This window comes from Rhinoderma darwinii, unplaced genomic scaffold, assembly GCF_050947455.1.
Source record: "Rhinoderma darwinii isolate aRhiDar2 unplaced genomic scaffold, aRhiDar2.hap1 Scaffold_2597, whole genome shotgun sequence".
Taxonomy (NCBI): domain Eukaryota; kingdom Metazoa; phylum Chordata; class Amphibia; order Anura; family Rhinodermatidae; genus Rhinoderma; species Rhinoderma darwinii.
The window spans coordinates 1-8852 of NW_027462892.1; the positions used below are offsets into that span (position 1 = coordinate 1).

At 37.1% G+C, this 8852-nt stretch overlaps 1 non-coding gene across 1 annotated transcript; it reads right to left on the reverse strand.

Annotated features, from left to right (window-relative positions):
• Positions 1 to 7636: 7636 nt before the first annotated feature.
• On the reverse strand, positions 7637 to 8569 carry LOC142703184 (18S ribosomal RNA). The gene has a single exon (XR_012867426.1). It is a non-coding gene; the product is annotated as an 18S ribosomal RNA (ribosomal RNA).
• Positions 8570 to 8852: the final 283 nt, after the last annotated feature.

Sequence of the window (8852 nt, forward strand, 5' to 3'; positions counted from 1 at the left end):
GGTCATGGACTAGGGTCGACTATGTGGAAAGCATGAGCTTGGTGTGCCATAAGTATTTTCTTGTAAATAAAGACTTAATAATAAAACAAAAACATAAGCTTGGATTATTGCAACAGCGATTTCTAAGGCAGTGAGTAAAAGAAGGGTAAGAAATGTAAGAGTAGAAACAAGTGGTGATGTAAATAATAAAGCTATTGTTGCTGTAGAAATAAGTTGAATTAATAAGTGGCCTGCAGTAAGGTTTGCTGTTAATCGAACGCCAAGAGCTAAGGGGCGAATAAATAGGCTGATGGTTTCAATAATAATTAAGATTGGAATTAGTGGTGTTGGGGTACCTTCTGGAAGGAAGTGTCCGATAGATATAGTAAATTGATTTCGAAACCCAATTGCAATGGTTGCTAGTCATAACGGAATAGCTAGGCCCAAGTTTAATGAAAGTTGAGTGGTTGGTGTAAATGTGTATGGTAGGAGTCCGAGTATATTTATTCCAAGAAGGAAAATTATTAAGGAAGCTAATAGGAGGGCTCATTTGTGGCCTGAATTGCTCAGGGGAGAAAAGATTTGTTTAGAAAATGTTTTTGTAAATCAAGACTTAAGCGTTATAATGCGGTTGGGCATTCATCGTTTGCATGGGGTTGGGATTAAAAGTCACGGTATTAGGAGGGCAATAAAGACTAATGGAAGTCCTATAAGAGTGGGTGATGCAAATTGATTAAATAGATTTAAGGTCATGGCCAAGATCATGATTTATTAAGGCCGCTGTAAGTTTTAGAGGAGGGATCATTTAAATAGTAATATTTTGATGTTTTTGCTGGTATAAAAATAAGAAAAATTAGTCATGATATAAAAAAGATTAAGAATCATGGGGAGGGGTCTAGCTGGGGCATTCATTAAGGGTGGTTGCGGCCACCTGTCTACAGCTTAAAAGGCTATCGCTGTCATATAGCTTCTTAATGATGTATTTACTGAGGCAGTAGATCAGCTCAGAAACTCTTTAATAGGTAAAGATTCTACTACAATAGGTATAAAACTATGGTTTGCTCCACAGATTTCTGAGCACTGTCCGTAAAAAACTCCGGGCCGAGATACAAGAAATGAGGTTTGGTTTAGGCGTCCTGGGATTGCGTCAGTTTTAACTCCTAGAGATGGAACTGCTCATGAGTGAAGTACATCTTCTGCTGTGATTAGGGCTCGGGTTGCCATACTTGTGGGGATAGTTATTCGGTTATCAACTTCTAGAAGACGAAATTGACCTGGCAAAAGATCTTTTGTTGGGGTTATATAAGAGTCAAAGTTTAAGTTAGTGAAGTCGGAATATTCGTAGCTTCAATATCATTGATGTCCGATAGCTTTAATTGTAATATCTGGGTTGCTAATCTCGTCTATTAAATAAAGAATACGAAGCGATGGTAGTGCAATAACAATTAAAATAATAGCAGGTATAATAGTCCACACTATCTCAATCTCTTGGGCATCAATTGTGTTAGTGTTTGAAAGTTTAGTAGTCATTAAGGTAGAAATAATATATAATACTAAGGCACTAATAAGAAATACTGCTATTAGTGCGTGGTCATGAAAGTGTAGAAGTTCTTCCATAATAGGAGAAGATGCATCTTGAAAACCTAGTTGAAGTGGGTGGGCCATTAGAGGTATATGGGGATTTAACCCATTATTTTACCTTGACAAGGTAATGTTATAATTAACTAATACCTCAAAGAGAGTGACAGAGTGGTTATGTGTCTGGCTTGAAACCAGAATATAGGGGTTCAATTCCCTTCTTTCTTGTTTTATTTATTTGAGAAAAAGTGGCTTCTTCATATGTGTGGTGAAGAGGTGGATATCCATATAATCATTCTACATTTGTTGGTGCTATTTCAACAGACGAAAAGAGTCGTTTTGATGAGAAGGCTTCTCAAATAATAAATATTATAATAATTACAGCCACTAAAGAAATTAGAGAACCAATAGATGATACTGTATTTCAGAGTGTGTAGGCGTCAGGGTAATCAGAATATCGTCGTGGCATCCCCGCTAGGCCAAGAAAATGTTGTGGAAAAAAGGTTAAATTTACTCCAGCAAATATTACTCCAAAATGAATTTTAGTTCAAGAGTTGTGAAGAGTATATCCTGTAAATAAAGGAAATCAGTGAACAAATCCGGCTATAATAGCAAAAACTGCTCCTATAGATAAAACATAGTGAAAATGAGCAACTACATAATAAGTATCATGAAGAACAATGTCCAAGGAAGAATTGGCTAGTACAATTCCTGTAAGTCCGCCTACAGTAAATAAAAAAATGAACCCAAGGGCTCACAATATGGCAGCGTCTCATTTAATGATTCCGCCGTGCATTGTGGCCAGTCAACTAAAAACTTTAACTCCTGTAGGAATAGCAATAATTATTGTTGCGGAAGTAAAATATGCTCGAGTATCAACATTTAAGTCTGTTGTAAACATATGGTGAGCTCACACAATAAAGCCTAATAGTCCAATTGATATTATAGCTCAAACCATGCCTATATACCCGAAAGGCTCCTTTTTGCTAGAATAATAAGCTACTACGTGAGAAATAATTCCAAAGCCAGGGAGGATAAGAATATAGACTTCTGGGTGGCCAAAAAATCAGAATAGATGTTGATAAAGAACTGGGTCGCCTCCACCTGCGGGGTCAAAAAATGTTGTATTAAGATTACGGTCTGTCAGGAGTATGGTAATGCCGGCTGCTAAAACTGGTAGTGATAATAAAAGAAGAACTGCGGTGATTAACACAGACCAAACAAATAGAGGTGTTTGGTATTGAGTTATTGATGGAGGTTTTATATTAATGATAGTTGTGATAAAATTAATTGCGCCCAGAATTGAGGATACACCAGCTAAATGAAGTGAGAAGATAGTTAGGTCTACGGATGGCCCAGCATGGGCCAGGTTGCCTGCTAATGGAGGATAAACGGTTCAACCAGTTCCTGCTCCAGCTTCGACCCCAGCTGATGCTAAAAGAAGGAGGAAAGATGGGGGAAGGAGCCAAAAGCTCATATTATTTATACGGGGGAAAGCTATATCTGGAGCTCCAATTATCAAGGGTACTAGTCAGTTACCGAAGCCGCCGATTATGATGGGCATGACTATAAAGAAAATTATAATAAAGGCGTGGGCAGTAACAATAACATTATAAATTTGATCATCACCTAGTAGGGAGCCGGGTTGACTTAGTTCAGCTCGAATAAGAAGACTTAAAGCGGTCCCGACCATACCAGCTCACGCCCCAAATACTAGGTACAGGGTTCCAATGTCTTTATGATTAGTTGAAAATAGTCAACGGGTAATTATCACAGGTAAAGTGGCCGAAACAGGCGGCGGGTTGTAGCCCCGAGCATGAAGGTTTAAATCCCTCCTTTACCAGGCTCCGGGGTGTCACACGTCAGGTTGCAAACCTCAAGAAGCAGAAGAAGTTCTGCCGGGGCTTCTCCCGTTTTTAAAAACCGGGAGAAGTAGAATGAAGCTCACTGGATAGAGTATTTAGCTGTTAACTAAAAGTATTGTGGGATCAAGGCCCGTCATTCTAGAAGATTTTAGCTTAATTAAAGCGTCTGAGTTGCATTTAGAAGATGTGGATTAATATTCTACAAGTCTTACAGAAACTAGAAGATTTTAACTTCTATTAAGGGCTTTGAAGGCTCTTGGTTTTGATTATCCTAAGTTTCTTAAATAAGGATTATGATTATTGGGGAAATTGGGAGAATTATTAGGGAAAAAATAATTGGAGCTGCTATAATATTTTTTTGTTTATAAATTCAAGTAGAGGGGGTATTGGAGGTATTTGGGGCTAGTGTAAGAGATATAGTGTAAGTTAAGCGTAAGTAAAAAAATAGACTGAGGAGTGTTGATAATAAAATTATTAGTGCGAATACTGTTAAATCTTGTTTAACTATTTCTTGTGCAATAAATCATTTAGGTATAAACCCGGTTAGTGGGGGGAGACCACTTAGTGAGAGTAGCAAAAGTAGGGAGAGGGCAGTTAAGGTGGGGGCTTTAGATCAAGAGGTTGATAATTCAGAAATGTTTTTTGTGTTTAATGATAAAAAAGTTAAAAAGAGGGTTGATGTTAATAAAATATAGATGTAAAAGTTTGTTAAGGAAAGTTGAGGGGAGATTTTTAATACTGCCACTATTCAACCTAAGTGGGCAATTGAAGAGAATGCTAGAATTTTTCGAATTTGTATTTGGTTAATACCGCCTCAGCCCCCAATCATTGTTGATAAGAGGCCTAATAACAGCATGAGGTTAAGGTTAATGAAAGGTGCTAATTGAATTAGAAGTGCTATAGGGGCTAATTTTTGTCATGTTGATAAAATAAGTCCAGTTTTAAGTGAAATTCCTTGCAGGACCTCTGGTAATCAGAAGTGAAATGGGGCGACTCCGAGTTTTATAAGAATGGCGATAGATAATAAAATAGCTAAAGTATCATTAATATTAGAATTAATTGTTCATTCTCCTGTAATTCATGCATTTATTGTGCTAGAAAATAAAATTAGTGCTGATGCTGTTGCTTGTGTAAGAAAGTATTTTGTTGCGGCTTCAGTGGCTCGGGGGTGAGGAACAATTATTATTAGAGGAATAATTGCTATTGTATTGATTTCTAGTCCAATTCAGGCTAGCATTCAATGTTGACTTGAAAGAGTTAAAATTGTTCCAATAAATAGACTTATAAAGATAGTTGATAGGGCATATGGATTAATTAATAAAGGAGGGGGTTTAACCAACATATTTGGGGTATGGGCCCAAAAGCTTATTTAGCTGACTTTACTAGAAAGTGGTAAAATGGAATTATGGGGAGTTTTGATCTCCCAGTTATAGGTTCAATTCCTATTTTTCTAAAGAAATGAGGAGGTTTGAACTCCTATTATTCTCCCTATCAAGGAGATTCTTATCTTTCAGACACATTTCTATATAATTGGTGGTGTAAAAAATATTGAAATTGGGGTGGCAATGTGTCAGATTACTAGTGCCAATGTTAAGGGCAGAAAGTTTTTTCACACAAGGTGTATTAGCTGATCATAGCGAAATCGTGGATATGAGGCTCGAACTCACAAAAACATTATTGAAAGTAAAGTAACTTTAGTTATAATAGAGAGTGTGGAAATTAAAAAAATAAGGGTGGAGGAGCCCAAGAAAATAATAGAAGAGATAGTATTTATTATTAAAATATTTGCATATTCTGCTAAAAAAAATAATGCAAATGGGCCGCCTGCATATTCTACATTAAACCCAGAAACTAGTTCAGACTCCCCCTCGGTTAAGTCGAATGGTGCTCGATTAGTTTCAGCTAGAGTTGAAATAAATCATATTATTGCTAGGGGCCAAATTGGAAAAATTATTCAAATGGATTCTTGGGCAACATTAAGATTTTGTAGTGTAAAGTTGCTGGCTAAAAGAATTGCACATAAAAGAATAAGTGCTAATGTGACTTCATACGAGATAGTTTGTGCAACTGCTCGTAGTGCACCGATTAAAGCATATTTGGAATTTGATGATCATCCGGAGCCTAAAATAGAATAAACTGTGAGGCTTGACAGAGCTAAAATAAATAAGATGCTTAGATTTATATCTGAAAAAGAAATTGGCATGGGAATAGGGGTTCAGATAATTATGGCTAGGGATAAAGCTAAGGTGGGGGCTAATAAAAAAAGGGTTTGAGATGAAGTGGAGGGTCGAATGGGTTCTTTAATAAAAAGTTTTACCCCGTCAGCAATAGGTTGAAGAAGACCCGTGGGGCCTACTACATTAGGGCCTTTGCGGTGTTGCATATACCCTAAAACTTTTCGTTCAATTAGGGTAAAGAATGCAACTGCCAAAAGAATGGGGGCAATATAAAATAGTGGAAAAATTACATTTATTAGGTTCAAAGTTAGTGAGAGAATTTGAATCTCTATAGAAAGGGTTTAGATCTTTTGCAATGCCAGATTTTGCTACGCTAACTACTTTTATCTTAAGTTAAATGTTAGATTAATAATTTATTGAGTTTTTAACATAAATTAAATTATGGCTTGTATTAAACATAGGCCATGTTTTTTCGGTCCTTTCGTACTAGAATAAACTCTTTATAGATAGAAACTGACCTGGATTTCTCCGGTCTGAACTCAGATCACGTAGGGTTTTAATCGTTGAACAAACGAACCGTTAGTAGCGGCTGCACCACTGGGGTACCCTGATCCAACATCGAGGTCGTAAACCTACTTGTCGATATGGGCTCTTGAAGTAGATTGCGCTGTTATCCCTAGGGTAACTTGGTTCGTTGATCAAAAATATTGGGTCAATTGATGTCAATTTATTGATACATAAAGTTGTAGTTTTTTGTTTAGAAAGTATTTCTTTCAATGTGGAGGTTAATTTTTACTCCGCGGTCACCCCAACCTAAAACTAGTAATCAAATTGCTAAAAATAAATTTTATAATTCTGAAATTTGGATATTTATAGCAATTGTTATTTGTTTAAAGCTCCATAGGGTCTTCTCGTCTTATAAGTTCATCCCCGCTTCTTCACGGGGAGATTAGTTTCACTGATTAGAGAAAGGAGACAGTATAACCTTCGTGATGCCATTCATACTAGCCCTTATTTAAAGGGCAAGTGATTACGCTACCTTCGCACGGTTAGGATACCGCGGCCGTTGAATTATATCACTGGGCAGGCTGGACCTCTTATGTTAGTCAAGAGGCGATGTTTTTGGTAAACAGGCGGGGTTAATATTTGCCGAGTTCCTTCTTTTTCTTTTAATCTTTCTTGTAATGCTCTTGTGTTAGGTTAACATGAGATTTAGTTGAATTTTCTTGTTGGGTTACTACTTTATACTCAGGCATGTTAATTAGCAGTGGTGTGTCCTTTCTGATTTACATATGCATTGTTAGAGAAGGTCTTGTTCTTGTTACTAGTTTTAACATAAAAAATTCTATAAAAATATAGAAGTGCTCAGTACTATTAAAGGGTTAATATTTGATGAAGAAATTTAATAATAAAACAATTAAGCTTTGACGCTATTAAAAAGGTGGCTGCTTTTAGGCCTACTTGGTTATTAAATTATTTTAATTACCCATTAGTGAAGGTTGTATCCTGTTTCAAATAGGCTGTACCTTATTTGAATTACTCTAAAGTTAATATTGAGTTTTTAGGTGACAATAAACTTTTAGGCGGGACTAAAATCCTTTTCCTGAGCAACCAGCTATCACTAAGTTCGTTAGGTCTATCACCTCTACTTGAAGGTCTTCCCACTCTTTTGCGACAGAGACGGGTTTGCTCTTTGGGCTGCCTTGAAGTAGCTCACTTAGTTTCGGGGGGTCAAACTTAAGATCTTTTTGCTTGATTAGACTTGTTAAACCATGATGCAAAAGGTACAAGAGTTAGTCTTTACTTTATTGTGCTTAATAGCTATTTCATTTTTATTTCATTATTCCCTTGCGGTACTTTATATATAGCTCATAAGAATTTTTCAATCGCCTTTACTAAACTGTTAAAATGTTTTAATTAAATAAACGGAATTTTTAAGTGTCATTTGATTGGGTGTGGCTAGATTTTTAGCTCGAGGTGATTTGATTTTCACAAATAATTTCTCGGTGTAAGCGGGATACTTTCATTAAGTTACACTTCGTTTCCAAGCACACCTTCCGGTATACTTACCATGTTACGACTTACCTCTTCTATGTGGCGTAAGAGTTGTTAAAAACTATAGTTTAGCTGAGAAGAGGGTGACGGGCGGTGTGTACACACCCCAGTGCCAGATTAAAAAGAACTCTCTGTTATCTTTTTACTGCTAAATCCGCCTTCTGACTAGGTTTCATATGTAGTCTTTCGTATTTTCTATGTTAGAAAGTGTAGCCCATCTCTTCCCATTTTATTTGCTGCACCTTGACCTGACGTATTGGTGTAAAGACATTAAGCTCACTATATTTCGCTCACGGGGTAAGCTGACGACGGAGGTATACAGGCTGAATAACTAAAAATGGTGAGGTTAATCGGGGGTTATCGGTTGTAGGACAGGCTCCTCTAGGTGGATATGGGGTACCGTCAAGTCCTTTGGGTTTTAAGCTTTGCTCGTAGTTCCCGGGCGATTTGTGGTGTAGTTAAAAGTTTACGGCTAAGCATAGTAGGGTATCTAATCCTAGTTTGTTTCTTAGCTGTCGTGGGATCAAGTTATGTTAATTAAAATAACTTTCGTTTTGGATTTCTTAATAACAAGCGTGTTACAGCTTAATCTTAATTTAATTTTAATTTGTTAAAACTTTAATCACGCTTTACGCCGATAATAATCAATTTGAGCCACGTGGTGTAACCGCGGCGGCTGGCACCAGATTTGCCGGCTCTTTTTACTTTGACTGAGTCAAGCTTTCGCTCATACTCAATGTTAATTACTGCTGAGGGCCCTTGTGGGTGTGGCATAGCTAGGTGTCTTGGGTGTGTTTGTGCCTGATACCAGCTCCTTATCCCTAGTGGGGATTTAAGGGCGTTTTCACAGGGGTGTGGAGACTTGCATGTATATATTAAGTAAAAACTGATTTCAAGGCTAGGACCAAACCTTTGTGTCTAAAGGATTTTTTAAGATCCATCTTAGCATTTTCAGTGCTATGCTTTATTTAAGCTATTTAGACAAGATATAATTTAAATAGAATGCTAGCTTTGGGGGTTAGCTATGGGAGTTAGATTCTCTCTATCTTGAGCTTCAGGAGGAATTTACTCTTCAGTCTTTGGTTTACAAGACCAATGCTTTGGGATTAAGCTACAGAAGCAGCTTTTACTTGGGTTTGCACCAAGAGTTGCTGGGCCCTAAAGCCAGAGGAAGACTGTTTTCCTTTAAAAGCATAAT